Here is a 16,114-nt window from a genome sequence, read left to right as displayed (position 1 = left end):
GCCTGGGTCCCCGGTGCCGGCAGAAAACTGGTGCAGGCAGCCAGGTGAATGAAGGTCTATTGCACGAATCTTCGTGCAAACGGGCTGCTAGTAAGTTCAATAAAATCCTATCATCTTTAAGCGAGGGTAGCCACATGGCACAGTCCTGGCCAATTAAATATAAGCCAAAGACATTGGTTGGATTTCAAAGAAAATTATTTAAGGACAGCACCCATGAACATGTCTTTTGGCTCTCTGCCCTTTGCCTTTTTTTTTTTTTTTTTTCTGGCTTGCAATGCAGAAGCAATGTCCGGAGGGGCAGCAACCATTTTGTGAGTATGACGGTGAACACACACACACACACACACACACACACACACACACAGGCAAAGCGTGTATAAAGAGCCTGATTCCCTGAAAGTGGTATTGAGCCACTGTCCCTGTACTGAAATTCCTTCTTCTGATGCTGTTCTAAGAGAAGAAAATATATCCTATTTGATTAAGATTTTTTAAGTTAAATTTTCTTTTGCCTTCAGCCAAATGTAATCCTCACTGAATCAAAAGATTTTCATGGTAATACCAATTGCCACATTGTTAATACCAATAAAATTGAAACATTCTAAATGTCCATTAATAGGAGTCAGGCTAAATAAATGATGGTACACTCATGCAATACAACACTATGCAGCCAGAAAGATGAATGAGGAATATCTATAGGTATTGATAAATCAGGATCTTCAAAATACATCATTAAATGAAAAAATAAAGATGGAGAACAATGTGCCTATTGTTCTGTCATTAGTGTAAACAAAAAAGGAGGGGTACAGTTTGGATATGGGGAACAGGGCTTTGCAGAAAGGCTTGTTTCTCAAGATTCCAGGGAAACGGGGGAAGCTTCTGATGGTGCACAATGAGAAGTGAGGATTAGGGAAGCTGCTGCCCCCTAAATCTCTCACCTCCCCCTCTTCTGCTTTGGCAGCTATTTCATCCACAAGTATCGGGTCCTCTTGTGGAACACTTTCTTGTGTTCTAATACTCCAAGGAGTCAAGTGGGCTGATGAGAGAGTTCCAGAGCAAGCTGGATGACTGGGTGGGTGGTTGGAATGAGAAGCCTCTGCTCAGAGGGCAAGTCTGGCAAGACAATGTTGACTATCCTACTGTCTTCTGGCGAGCCCCCATGGACCCATTTCTTAGTCCTAGAGAGAGGAGGGCTGAGAGCGGAAACTGAATGGTTGTCACATAAAATCTTAGTGAGATGTTGGAAGTTTAAAGTTGTCCCTTTAAGGCCATCATGTAAGACAGTGGCCTTGAGGTATATTTCAGAAGTTTTAGCACAGAGTGACTTTGGCATCAAATACACTTCACAAAGATATCTATAATAATAAAAGGGTAGGGTAACACCACTCTCTCCACTCTAGGAGGAGGTTGCTCGGTAGGAAGTGTCTCAGCAGCCTGCGAGGTGCCTGCGGGGACGGGGCTAGGGTGTGTCCCGGTGCTGCGTAAGAGGGAGAGAGGCAGGGAGCCTGTCAGTAGTCAAACGTCCCAACGAAGTTACCCTCCAATGGCACGCTGCCAACTGCTTTCCACGTGCGTCGGAGGCGATTACGGCAGGAAAGAACTAGCATTCTTTGGGGCACTTCCGAGGCCCAGAGCATGTAAGCTCCAGGTGCTGGGCAGGTCAGCGGGGTGCCAACCAGCCCCTTCATCCCCCGAGTCGCCTTCCATGCTTTATTTACACCTCTGTCTTTTGGCCCACGCTCTTGCCTGACTCCAATGCCCAGATTTGCGACGGAAACTGTTCCCCTTCCGAACCACCCGGGACCCCAACCGTTGGACAGAATCCGGCCGGCCGGCCGGCCGGAAGAACGCGGACGCGAGCAGAGAGGTTGCCTCCCCTAGGTTTGGGACCACCGCGCGCGGAGGCGGTGGGGAGGGTGGAGTCCGCCCCGGAGGTCACCGCTCCTGGGGGGAGGGGAGCGGAGGGGAGGGGGCAAAGGGCGGGGCATGCAGATTAGAAAGGGCTTCTGCGCGGGAACGAGGGAACAACCGGGGATACAGGACTTCTGGTTAAAAGTGTAGAGCACACAAACATCTGCGGGAGAGTCTGGTGAGATCCACGTACTGTGGGCGACGCAGAGAAATCAGACACGGAGGGAGGCTTAGGCTTAGCGTCCTCACCCTGCCTTGAATGTGTGTGACACGAGGAGGGTGGCGGCGAGGGCAAAGCAGTCGGCATCGCTTCTCGGCCTTTTGGCTAAGATCAAGTGTAGTATCTGTTCTTATCAGTTTAATATCTGATACGTCCTCTACCCAAGGACAATATATTAAGTGGATTTTTGAAGCTGGGAGTTGGAATAGGAGCTTGCTCCGTCCACTCCACGCATCGACCCGGTATTGCAGTATCTCCGGGAACGGTGCACCCCTTTCGGGGTACCAACTTGCTGTTGAAGGTCAGACTTTGTGGCGGAAGATGCTTCTCCCAGGCTGCAGAGCTTTCTCTGGGCCTGAGAAGGCCTAGGTACTCTTCCCGGGAGCGAGGCAGCTTCTTAGCAGCTGGCGAGCTGGGGTGGAGTTCGTGGGATAAACAAGCACGTGCGGGCGTCTTCCCAAAGGCTTGTTCATCACATGCAACGGCCGCCCGGAAAGCACGGAAATGAGTTGATCAGAGACCTTGTGTTTCAGGGGAAACTTCTAGAGCAGTCATAGTAACAAGCATACAAATATGGGCTCTTGACCTGTTCAAGTCTACAAAGCAAGCAACATGACATTTTGAACATTATAAAGTGATTATTTGCATTATTCACGGCAGCCGAATTATTTAAACACAACAGGATATTACTCAACTGTATAAGAAAGGACCATATCTTGCCATGGGTGAGCCTCAAGGGCATTATGGGAAGTGAAATGCGCCAGAGAAACAAATACTGTATATCACTTATAAGTGGAATCTAAAAGCAAACCCACTGATGGATGTAGAGAACATATGGATGGTTGTCAGAGGAGGGGGGCAGAGCGGATGTGAGAGATGGCAGAAGGAGGTCAAAATTAAAAGGGGTGGGGGGATAAAGCAAGAAATACCAAAATAAATAAAATGCATTGAAAATTATACAATATTAAAATGGAATAATTAAAGCAAGTTACACCAAGGGTAAAGATAATACAAGATGCAGTGAGTATTCAGAAACTAGATAAATCTAGTACCACTGAGAAGAGAATCAGGAAAAATATTGGTGACACTGTCACACTGGAACTGGGCAAAAAAAAAATAATAAATAAAATAAAAAATAAAAATAAAATAAAAGGGTAATATGCTAATTAGACCGAACATCTTCCAGACGTCATTCCGGACGTCCTTCCTGACAAAGCCAGGGCCCGAGGGAAGCCAGCCCAGGCCCCAGGTGCCTGCTGGTGGCCAGAGGAGGGGAGCAGCCTGGGTCTTGGGTGCCTGCAGGCGGCCAGAGGGAAGCCAGCCCGGTCCTGGGTGCCAGAGGGAAGCTGGTGCCAGCAGCCAGGGGAAGGAAAGGCCTACTCTTGCATGAATTTCGTGCATCGGGCCTCTAGTAAGAAATAAAAGGGCAGATTTCTTCTCGGCCTTTTGGCTATGCTAAGATCAAGTATAGTATCTGTTCTTATCAGTTTAATATACAAATACCAAAAAGGAAAAAAAAAAAGAAATGTAAGGGCAGAGACAAAGCTCTTTCTTTTCATACAATAGAGGCCTGACTGGTGACCTTTGCAGAGGGAGATTGGGGGATTCTAAGAGGACTACACAAGAGTGCTCCCTGGTCACTTCCAGAATACAAAGGAGTCTGTGGTAGAAGGGAACTGAAAGTTTTAAAGTATTGATCATATCCATTAAATAAACCCTTGTACTTAAAATAACTATGACATCGTAATGCATAGGGCCTTGATTTCCTAAAAAAATCTCTGTTCAGAATTTTGGTAGAAATATTAGGTAATAGAGTGTTCATCTCAATGAGTCACATCAGTCAACTGATCACATTAGTAATTATGCTAAATGTAATCCCTTGGTCAAAATGATGACTTCCACCCAAGCCAGGTTGGCTCAGTGGATAGAGCACAGGCATGTGGAATGAAGGGTCCGGGGTTCGATTCTGGTCAAGGCTCCTCCCTGGGGCATGTGCAGGAGGCAACCAATCGATGTGTTCCTCTCACATTGATATTTCTCTCTGCCTTTCCCTCTCTTCCACTCTCTCTAAAAACCAATGGAAAAATATCTTCAGGTGAGGATTTTTTAAAAAAAGATGATGACTATCAGCCTGGCTGGTGTGACTCAGTGGTTGGGCATCAACCATGAACCAGGAGGTCACAGTTCAATTCTCGGTCAGGGTTGTGGGCTTGATCCGCAGTAGGAGGCATGCAGAAGGCAGCCAATCCATGACTCATCTGATGTTTCTCTCTTGCTCCTTCTTTTTTCCTCTCTCTGAAATCAATTTCAAAAAAAGATGGTGACTACTAGATCTCTCCAGGGTAAAGGTATCTTTCCTTTTCGTCATTACTAAATATTCTTAGGGTGATACTTCCAGACCTTTTGAATATCTTTTTCCAACCTCCTTCTTTGCAATGATTTTATCTTCCATTGATGAGTCCTGTCTGAATCAACTGTTACTAGAATGTTTGTAAAATGATGATCTTTTTTCAATTTGCATCATCCTTTTCCATTGACTAGTTGGCATTTTTCCATGAAAAACTTTCTTTTCTATTTCCCTTAAAATGTTTTGTGTTAATGCCACTATAGATGGATAAATTCCTTTTTATTCAGTATATTATATAGTCCATCCTTGCATTATTCAGTTGAGGCCAGCATGGCCCCAGATTTGATGTGGAGCCCTCTTTAAAATATAGATTCTCTAACCTTCTCCATCTTCTGGGGGTGAAGTCTGGGGTTCTACTTTTATAACTGGCTACTTAGTGCTACTTATGCCCATTAAAGTTTGAAAAGCAGAGGTAAAGCCCTTCCAAAAGACCATTGAGTGGGTATCTATCTTATAGGGATAGAGAAAGACTAATAAGAAGTAGAGAGGCTGGAAGACAAGATACCTACTAATTCTTACCACGATACAGCAATGTTTATCTGAATAATGGGAACCATTTATTTCCATTCCCAAAGGTGAGATTGATATTTGGAATCAAACATTGATATAATCAGGAAAAGGCCTGGATCAAGATGGTGAAAAGTACACACTGTCATTCCTGCTGAAAACTCCCAATGAAATCCAGAAAAGACATGAAACAGAGAAACTAATAGGTCTACAGCAGCATCAGGGAACTGAAAAACGAACAAGTCCAGCTGGTGTTGCTCAGTGGTTAAGCATCGACCCATGAACCAGGAGTTCACAGTTCAATTCCCAGTCCAGCACATGACAGGGCTGCAGGCTCAATCCCCCAGTAGGGGGAGTGCAGGAGGCAGTCAATCAATGATTCTCTCTCATCATTGATGTTTCTCTTTCTCTCTCCCTCTCTGAAATCAATAAAAACGTATTTAAAAACCAACCAAACAAAAAACTAACAAACATTTTAAGAAAGTCCTGGAAGATAGAGAGTAGAAAGAAATGCATGGTTAAAAGAAAAAAGGTAATTGAGCTCATGAGTTAATGCTGGATTCTCCCCAAACCTTACTAAAATACAGTAAATTAGGAAAAAAAAGTACAAAACCCACAAGGAAAAAAATAATAGGCAAGACTGAGCTAATGATGTCAATAATATTTTAGATGTTACCTGGCATAGGGAAGAAAGAGAAGTGATTCCACACTTGGAAAAAGGCCAAATTATGGTTGATGGATTCCTGATATCTCAAGGAAACACCTCAAACACCTGTTTGAATGAAAATAGAAGCTTGTGTCCCGGGGAATCTAATTCCATTGCCATGGTGTATCTAATTTGAGTCACAGCTATTGAAGGCACAGGCAGTTTTATGGTCCTATATAGTTATAGTTAAGCTTTAGAAACCAATAGGTTCTAAGGCTTTATAGCCTGGTGAAACACAAGGATTTTATTACCCTGTAGAAAGTTAACCATTCTTGAATTTTACCTAGCAAATGTCTTTGGAACTCCTTTCATTCGCTCTAACTGTGTTTGGACACACACACCTGTTTTTCAAGCACTGTCAAAACAGCTTTTTTTTTTTTTTTATAGTAAAGGTGGAAATGTATTGAACAAGTACAGACTCCCACGTGGGGAGGGGGAAAGAGTTCCACCGAGTCCCTTTTTCCACGGTTTATAAAGAAAACAGCTTTTTTTTGTGTGTGTGTGTCTACCTGCTGGTTCATTCCTTGACAAATCAAATTTTGATAACTTCTCACAATCTTTTTGTTTCAGAATTTTGCTCTAAAGTTGCTTGCAGTTTTCTCAGTTCTGCTAAGTAGATGGGGGTGAGTCAATAAGAGAAAAACCAATTTGTGCTTCAGTACCTCAGAAAGGCTCAGAGATTGGAAATACCATACATCTCTGATGGCAGGGTGAGGGTTGGTGCTGGAAATAGAGGACACAGTTGAAAATCTTGGCCCGCCTCTACCAGAACAAAAAACTACACTTTGTCCCCTGGAAAGGTCGGACCCCAAAATTCTCAGCTTAGGGAGATCTGGCATAGCTCAGGGTGAGGTGGACCCTGGGGAAATGCATGAAGTTTGCATTCCGAATGGAGACCCTGGCATCATCCCATGCTCTGAGCCAAGCAGATATTCCACTATCCACTCTCTTCCACTCACACATACAGTTCCTCCCACCTGGCCGATGGTGAGAGGAGCCTTCACTTGAGAAACTGACCAGCCCAGAGAAAAATAACTACAGAAATTGGCATTTGGGGTGGTGCCCCAATGAAACTTCCAAGTACCTGCCCATCCTGTTACCCTGAGGCCCCAATCAATACACTCCACCTACAAACATAAGCTCCAGGTCCTATGCATAGCAACAGAGGGCCATGAGTCACCTAATGTGGAAAGCTGCTAACAAGAAAATCAGAGACCTAAACAAACAGAAAAGAAGGAACTCGAAACAACAACAAGGAGCAGAAATAAACTTGTAAAAATCTACTATCATTAATACTCCCTGAGAGATTTGAGAAAATTTTACATTCATGAAATAAGATGTTAAATCATTTTCATTTGTTGCCTTTTCTCTGGGCTGGTCAATTTCTCAATTGGTTTTTGTTGTATCAATTTAAAATTACTAAATAAATAAGAAAATGGACAGAATCAGATTAATGGGGATATGATCAAAGAGAACCACAGCCCAAAACATGCCTGTTAGAAGAAATTTAGGACCAAATAAAAAGCAGTGCTTCCCAGGAAAGTTAACTGTTCTTTGAGCAACATGAATCATTGCTGCAATAGAAGACTAGATCAATGGAGCAATGTATAGTCAAGAAAGAGAACCACATAAATGTAGAATCTAATTTGTAACGAATATGGCATTTCCAGCTGGTGGGTAAAAGATCGATTATTCAACGTATGTTTTTAAGACAATAGGTTTTTCATATGGAAAAAATTGTTATAGATTTCTAGTTCATGCCATAAATAAAAATACATTCTAGATTAAATGTAGCTCTAAAATGAAAACACAAATTTTAAAGTAAAAAATTTGAGAGGATTAAAAATATGTGATAGAAGTAAATATATATAAATACAAATATAATTTGGGGAGAGAAAGGTTTTCATACACTAAATATAAAAGACAGAGACGAGTATGGTAGCTATTAAATGCTTACCACGTTTTCCCTCCTTCCATCCTTCCATAACAAAACTCTTTCAATCTGTGTGGAGCACATTTTGAGTAATTTGAAATGATTGATACAGCCACTAGACATAGGAGTGGATAGATAATGCAGATCTGTTAGAGTGCTCATAATAGCTATCAGGCTCTGCTTGGATTCCTATGCCCAATTATCAGGAGAGTCTTTCTTCCTTTGGAGCTATAAAGTATAAGAATATGGGCTGTTTATAAAAAAAATGAAGAGAGCTTCAATGGAAAAGAAGGCCAGAGAACGGATAGATTGAGAGAGAAATGGTCCCAATGACAGTTGGAGCTGATTCCAGTTGAGCCTTAAAACCAAATATCTCTAGAACTCCCAATTAAGTTAGCCAATATATTGTCTTTTAATTCAAACTAGATTGTATTGTGTTTCCATCAATTTCAACCAAAAGGACCATGTCTAATAATCCCAAAATGATAAAGGTGAAACTTGTTTATTTAGACCCCATAAAATCACAGCCTTTTCAGCACTGAGAAATAGCATAAAAAAAGGAAAAGATACGTGGTAGAATAAATTATGTAGAGCAAACAATGAACAAAAATTATCAATTTCAGGATATATAAAGATTGTCTTGAAGAAAAAAAAAGATTGCCTTCAACTCAATAAGGAAAAATTAAAATGATTCAGGAAAAATGAAAAGAGGGTATTGTGTGAGTCATAATGCTTTCCTTTGAAAGTGATAAAGCTTAATTTTTACTCCTTTAAGCAAAAAAGGGAATTTGTTGGTTCAAATAATTGAGAACTCAAAGGTGCAATATGTGTCAGGAATGACAGGATCCTGGTACTTGGAGTTGCCCATATCAATCACTTGCTCTCCTTCCCTCTCTCCATCTCTTAGTTCTAATTTTTTCTTTCTTGTGAATACGTGTCACTATCACCCAGGATCTCGTCACATGGCAGCAATGTATTTTCCTGCAGCTGCCATCATTACAGCTGTCATAACGGTTTCGGTTGTGTTATAGAGCCCAACCCAAACTGGCTTAAACAAAAAAAGAGAACTCATTAGCCTGTGTAATCCAAGAGGTGTAATCTGAGGTAGGAAGGTCTGAGTGGTGCTTGAACCAAGAGCTCCAGCAATGTCAACTAGGTAGGACTCATTTTACTCCCTCCACAGTATCCTGTCTTTTGCTGTGTCGGCTTTATATTCAGGTTCCTCATAATGGCTCCACATCCTTGATGCTCTTAGTCCAGGGGAGAAAAAGAAGCTTTTTCTCTTTTAACAATCCCATAGTTCGAGGGCTCTGACTGGGTCACATGATTACCCCAAACAATCTGTGGTCAGGGAATGTGATTGGTCAGTGTGGATTATATGTCCACCTATGGACTCAAAGAGAAGTCAGCTCCATCCAAAGTAGATGAGCTAAGAATAAGAAAAAGGAGTAGTTTCTTCTCTCCTCCTTCAAAAGCAATACACTGTTACCAGAAGTAGAGTGAAATATATGTTAAGAAATACTAAACATACATCTACTAAACTACTTATCTTTTTTGTCAACCCTCACCCAAGGATATTTCTTCCATTGATTTAAAGAGAGAGTGGAAGGGAGGGAGGGAGGGAGGGAAGGGGGAGAGAGAAGAGTGAGAGGAGAGAGAGAGAGAGAGAGAGAGAGAGAGAGAGAGAGAGAGAGAGAGAGAGAAGAGAAGAGAAGAGAAGAGAAGAGAAGAGAAGAGAAGAGAAGAGAAGAGAAGAGAAGAGAAGAGAAGAGAAGAGAAGAGAAGAGAAGAGAAGAGAAGAGAAGAGAAGAGAGAGATATCAATTGGATGTTTTCCCGCACACACCCCAACCAGGGATGGAACCTACAACCCAGGTACCCACCCTTCACTAGGAAATGAACCCGAGATCCTTTGATTTGCCGGCTGATGCTCCAGCCACCGAGCCACACTGGCCAGGGCTCTACTAAAATATTTTGACATGTAGCTCATAATCTTAGAGAGAGACATATCTGCTTTTCCCCAGAATCCATATCAATGCTCCCAGAAGGCTCTAGCTATGCCAGGGCCATGTATCTTGGAGTGCTTATTGAATATATAAACTCACCCAGAAGCTCTTCACCCAGAAGATCCTGGAAAACTGTCTTTGCCTAGATTGTTTTTGCCTGGATTCCCTAGAGAACAGAGCAAGGGGGTCTTAACTGGAGGCACAATCCAGAGCAACAAAAGTTAGACAGAGGAAGGAAACAAAGCAAATGCAAGGTGGTATATTATTGGGCTCCCTGCAGCTTCAAGAAAACATACCTGGCCCTGGCCAGGTGGCTCGGTTGGAGTGTCATTCCGTACACCAAAAAGTTGCAAGTTTGATTCTGGTCAGGGCATATACCTAAGTTGCAGGTTTGATCCCCTGTCAGGAGGCAGCCAATGATTATCTCTCTTACATTGGTCTCTCTCTCTCTCTCTCTCTCTCTCGTCTCTCTCTCAAAAAAATAAAATAAAATTGCCCTAGCCAGTTTGGCTCAGTGAGTAAAACATCAGCCTGTGGACTGAAGGGTCCCGAGTTCGATTTCAATCAAGGGCACATGCCTGGGTTGTGGGCTCAATCCCCTCTCCCTTCCTCTCTGAAATCAATAAAAATATATTTTTAAAAATATCCTTGGGTGAAGATTTAAAAAAAAAAAGAAAAGAAAAGAAAACATGTTGGGTCCTAACCGGTTTGGCTCAGTGGATAGAGCATCGGCCAGCGGACTCAGGGGTCCCAGGTTCGATTCCGGTCGAGGGCATGTACCTTGGTTGTGGGCACATCCCCAGTGGGGTGTGTGCAGGGGGCAGCTGATCGATGTTTCTCTCTCATCGATGTTTCTAACTCTCTATCCCTCTCCCTTCCTCTCTGTAAAAAATCAATAAAATATATATTTAAAAAAGAAAACATGTTGGGTTCCTTAGTTACACAGGAGTCTTCCTAAAAAGTTATGCAAACCGACCAGGTCTTGAAATGGTCCATTGAGGGTGAAAGTGAAATAAGATTATTCACTGGTTCCTCTCGTATCTTATCTCACACTGGCCAAAGTTCACCCTTGGGGTGTTGATTCTCTCATATCCCATGAGTATTTTTCACTCCAATGGAAGGGGAGGCCAAGTTCCTTGTCTGACAGGTTCATTACATCATGGGTGGTAGGAGAACAGCAATTCCCTTAAATGAGGAAATTCTGGCAGAGAAAAATTAATTTACAGAATTTGTAGATCATAGAGCAAGGGTGATATTCAAGACATTTAATAATCAATATGTTATGGGCACAGCTGAATGAAGTTACTATAGTCATTATAAGACAAAGAAAATGAGTACTTGTGTTGATAACCTTAGGAACCAGGAATATCAGTCCAGTACAGTGGTCAGCAAACCGCGGCTCGTGAGCCACATGCAGCTCTTTGGCCCCTTGAGTGTGGCTCTTCCACAAAATACCAATGGCCTGGGTGAGTCTATTTTGAAGAAGTGGTGTTAGAAGAAGTTTAAGTTAAAAAAATTTGGCTCTCAAAAGAAATTTCAATCATTGTACTGTTGATATTTGGCTCTGATGACTAATGAGTTTGCCGACCACTGATCCAGTAGAAAAGAGATACAAACATGAAATCAAAGAAGTTAAGCAAAACTTTGTAGTCCTAAATTTTAATCTGGAATATCAGTCTGAAGCTAAAATGTATTTTCTTTTTAAACTTTATTGTTGAAAGTATTACATAGGTCCTCCTTTTCCCCCCATTAACCTCTTCCAGCCCGATTCCATCCCCACCGCCCGCCCCCCCCCCCCCCAGGTCCTCACCATCCCATTGTCTGTGTCCAGGGGTTATGCATATATGCGTACAAGTTCATTGGTTGATCTCTTCCCACCCACCCTCCCTTGCCTTCCCTTTGAGGTTCAACAGTCTGATCATCTTTCTATGTCTCTGGGTCTATTTTTGATTATCAGTTTATTTGGTTCATTAGATTCCACATATGAGTGAGATCATGTGACTGGCTTATTTTGCTCAGCCTAATACTCTCCAGGTCCATCCATGCTGTTGGTAAGAGAGGTAAGAGTTCTTTTTTATATTGTCAAGGATGTATTTTCTTTAAAAAAGATTATTTTCTAGCTCTGTATACTTTTTTTTAAAAAAATAAAAAAGGACAACCAACTCACTAGGAATGAGTATCCCATTTTTCTCTAAAAGGAACCAGGGCCATTTGAAGAAATGTCTGATTCCATGGGGCAGAAAATGTACATGAAAAGCCTGATACATCTTGTATTGGAAATGAAAAAAACCTATAAAATATTATGGTAGGAACCAAACTATCAAATGGGAAAATCTGAGCATCAATAAGAACAGTAACTACAATGAACTGAAAGACATCAAATACATTATTCATTAGTTCATAAGGATTTTGAAAACAATGAAACAAAACAAGACAAAAAACCCAAAAGCTTTGATCCACTTTGGAGGATGCTGAGGATGCCAGGAAATAATCTCATTATTCTGAATACTTGTAAATAAAGGCAAGTAAGCATTTTTACAGCTTTTACTGTAGGAACTACTAGCATACCTCAGGGTAACTCTATAGTCTATGAGGGAATATGATTCTTTATAGAACAATTACAGTTAATAAATGTATAAAGGATGGTAGATTTAGGATGAAATACTTAAAATTATAAAAATTAGAATAAAAATAAAATAATGGTTCTAGGCTAGTTTTGTCTAATGAAACTTTCTACGATGATGGAAATATTCTATATTTGCATTGTTCAATACAGAAGCCATTAGCTATTGAGCACTTCAAATGTGGCTAGTGCCCAGCTGGGGTGGCTCAGTGGTTGATCGTCAACCTATGAACCAGGAGGTCAAGTTCGATTCCTGGTCAGTGCACATGCCCGGGTTTCTGCCTCAGTCCCCAGTGTGGGGTGTGCAGGAGGCAGCTGATCAATGATTCTCTCTCATCATTGATGTTTCTATCTCTCTCTCTTTCTCCCTTCCTCTCTGAAATCAATAAAATTATATTTTTTAAAAATGTGGCTAGTGTGACTAAGGAATTTAATTTTTAATTTTATTCAATTTTCATTAAATTTAAATAACCACATGTGGCTAATTGCTATTGTACCGGACAGTACAGTTCTAGGGTATGATTAAACTTGGCTGCTAAAATCATTAGGTGAAAGACTGGTGGGGAGTTTATAATGGCTGGATTAGAATGACTGCCCCTGAACCTATCAATCAACCTTAAAATCATAAAGAGAAAAACAGACATTGCATCTCCTGATGTGATGCAATTAATATCACCATGAAGTATTCTTGCCAAAAATTCAAAGCTCAATCTGATCAAGATTCTAGATCTAACTATCGGTTAGGAAATAATAGGGAACAGATAGCATGATAAACACCACTATAGTAAGAGAGATAAGGGAAATCTATAATGTGGTAAACTCCTCAGAACAAACAATATGATTTATTATGATAACCAAATAGTTGCAAAGGAAAAGAAATGGGAGGGCATGGAACCTATCGATCAAAGAACCCTACAAGACAAAAAGTCAAATGCAAAGTGTACACTTTCTTTGGAACCATCTGTTTCCTAGCCTAGGTCCTCCAGAAAGCATAGTCTGATTTAAACAAAACAAAACAAAAAGCTGTCTGCCAAGACTATTGAGGAGTGCAATCTCAGGGAGCAGGGCGGAGGGACACTGAGTGAAATAGAGAAGCGGCAAAGCCAATACAGGAAGCATGATCAAGTTGACCACCATTAAGGGTAATTCCTTAATGCCTAGACCTTCTTAGAGGCTGCATATACTGTGTCTTAGGACTGTTGATCTGGGGATGAAAGGAAAAGTGTTAGATAGACCAAGGATCTCAAGGTCTGGGTGGTTCTTACTAAATGCTATGCTTGCTAAATGTTAAAATGTAGCCCAGTATTTTGCAGACACAGCTTTAAACAGGATGAGCTTGACAGGAACCCAACCTGATAAGTGTAGCCAATTGCAAAGAAGTCAATTAATTCAAATAGTGTATATAAGCAATGGCTAAGCCTTCCCTCGGGGATACAGAGCTTTGGATGTGAATCCCCTGTCTCCTTTACTTGCTGCAAATAAATAAAACTACCTGTCAACCACGTCTTGTTCTTGAGTAGAACACCCTAAGCAGCAAGCCCCTGGACTCCATAACAAAAGTAGTGGTCCATTGTTTCTCAATCCCTATTGGTCAAAGTTTGCTTCAAAGAATATTAAATCCCTGGCACTCTTGGGTTGTGCATGCCTGGGTACCAAACAGATTTCCACAGTATCCCACCCTGCAGCATGAAACAGAATCCCTGAGAAGGTGACTGGGGGAACCTGTGTGCAGAACTGATCTAGGCAGCAGTGGCTTAATTGAATAAGGAAGTTTTAATGCTGACAGGATATTGAGGAATTATTGTTTTATTGTTAACTTTTTGTGTGATAATGGTATTATGGTTATGACATTTCTTCAGAGCATACCTTTTAGAAATTCACATTGGAGTACTTATATTTGAAATACTATGATTTCTGCAATTTCCTTCAAAATAACCCAGTTGGTAGAGCCTAATTTCCCTCCCCTTGACTGTGGGTGGGATGTAGTGACTTGTTTCTAATGAATACAGTGTGGTGGAAGTGATCTTGTGTGTCTCCCAACACCACATCATAAAAGCCATTCGAACTTCCACCTTATTCTTTTTTGGATCATTCGTTCTGGGGGAAGCCAGCCACCATGCCATGAGGACACTCCAACAGCTCTATGGAAAGGTCCATGTGGCAAAAAACAGTTGCATTCTGCCAACATCTTATCAGCCATAGGCGAGAGTCACCTTGGAACAGGTCCTTTAGCCCCATTAAGTGAGGCTTCAGATGACTGCAGCCCAGCGTGACTGCAGCCTCATGACAGAGCCTGAGCCAGGACCACTCAGTTAAGTCACTTCTGAAATCCTGACCTACAAAAACTGTGTGAGATAACAAATGTTTATTAGTTTTAATTTGTGAAGTTGGGATAATATTTTACACACCAATGGTCAACTGAAATAAGTTAATAATTATTGAAGCTGGGTGTTGGGCTCATTGAATTATTATATTTTTGTATATGTTTGATGTTTTCCATGATAAAAATGAAGTATTGACTTCCTATATTGCATCATCATATAAATGATTTCTAGCTGGATTAAAGACTATATAAAAAAAAGCCAACATGCCTAGTAAATTATCATCTTAGTTACCTCAAGGCAGAAAGAATTTCTTAAACAAGACACAAAAGGCAAAGACTATAAAGAAAAGATTGTTAAATTCACCTACATTAAAAATAAGTATGCCCTGAGTGGTGTGGCTCAGTTGGCTGAGCATCGTCCCATGCACCAAGAGGTCACAGGCTTGATTCAGGTTGGGGCCTATGTCCAGTTGTGGGCTCGATCCCCAATAGGGAGCATGCAGGAGGCAGCCGATTGATGTTTCTTTCTCATTGATGTTTCTATCTCTCTATCCCTCTCCCTTCCTCTCTCTAAAATCAATAAAAACATACTTAAAAAATAATAAGAATTTATTGAATTATACCATAAAGGGAGTGAAAAGATGAACTACAATTTGGAAAATATTTGCCACACATCTAATGAAGAAAATAGTATCTGAATATATAAGTAACTGAATATATAAGTATCTGAATATATAAGTAACTCCTGCAAATCAATAAAAAAAGGTACACAACAAAATAGAAAAATGGCCCCAGCCAGTTTGGCTCAGTGGATAGAGCGTTGGCCTGTGGACTGAAGGGTCCCAAATTTGATCTGGTCAAGGGCACATGCCCAGGTTGCGGGCTTGGTCCCCAGTGGGGGGTGTGCAGGTGGCAGCCGATCGATGATTCTCTCTCATCAGTGATGTTTCTCTCTCTCTCTCTCTCTCTCTCTCCCCCTTCCCCTTCCTCTCTGAAATCAATAAAAATATATTTAAAAAGAAAAGAAAAATGGTCAAAGGATATGAATGCACAGTTCACACCTAGATGACCAATAAACAAAAGGTTGATCAACCAATATCTGCATGTCTGTGTTGGTCCCCACAGTAATTAACACCACTCCCCTCCATAATAACTGACTGGATTTGGTGTATAAATACCCCTAAATACTCTGGCTCCCTTGCCTCTAAGTCATGTGTCCTATACCAATTCCCATAATTTCCCCTGTGGAATTAAGTTCTGATTGCTCACACCAGTAACTAGCTTGATAGGTATTGACTTCTCTTCCCTTCCAGGTCTTACTTCCCTACTCTCCACCTGCTGCCTGGGGTTAAGACCCATATTGATCTTGAATCCTTGCCACAGGACTTTCTTCTGGGGGCACCTCAAGTAATATAAAATTGTTGAAGCTTTCTTGCCTGTATGAGACAGAGTCTGAGCCGTGGCAACTCTGTGGGAACTTTC

This window comes from Cnephaeus nilssonii (genome assembly GCF_951640355.1).
Source record: "Cnephaeus nilssonii genome assembly, chromosome: 11".
Lineage (NCBI taxonomy): Eukaryota > Metazoa > Chordata > Mammalia > Chiroptera > Vespertilionidae > Cnephaeus > Cnephaeus nilssonii.
The sequence above is the reverse complement of the archived record's forward strand: the minus strand, read 5'-3'. Positions refer to the sequence as shown.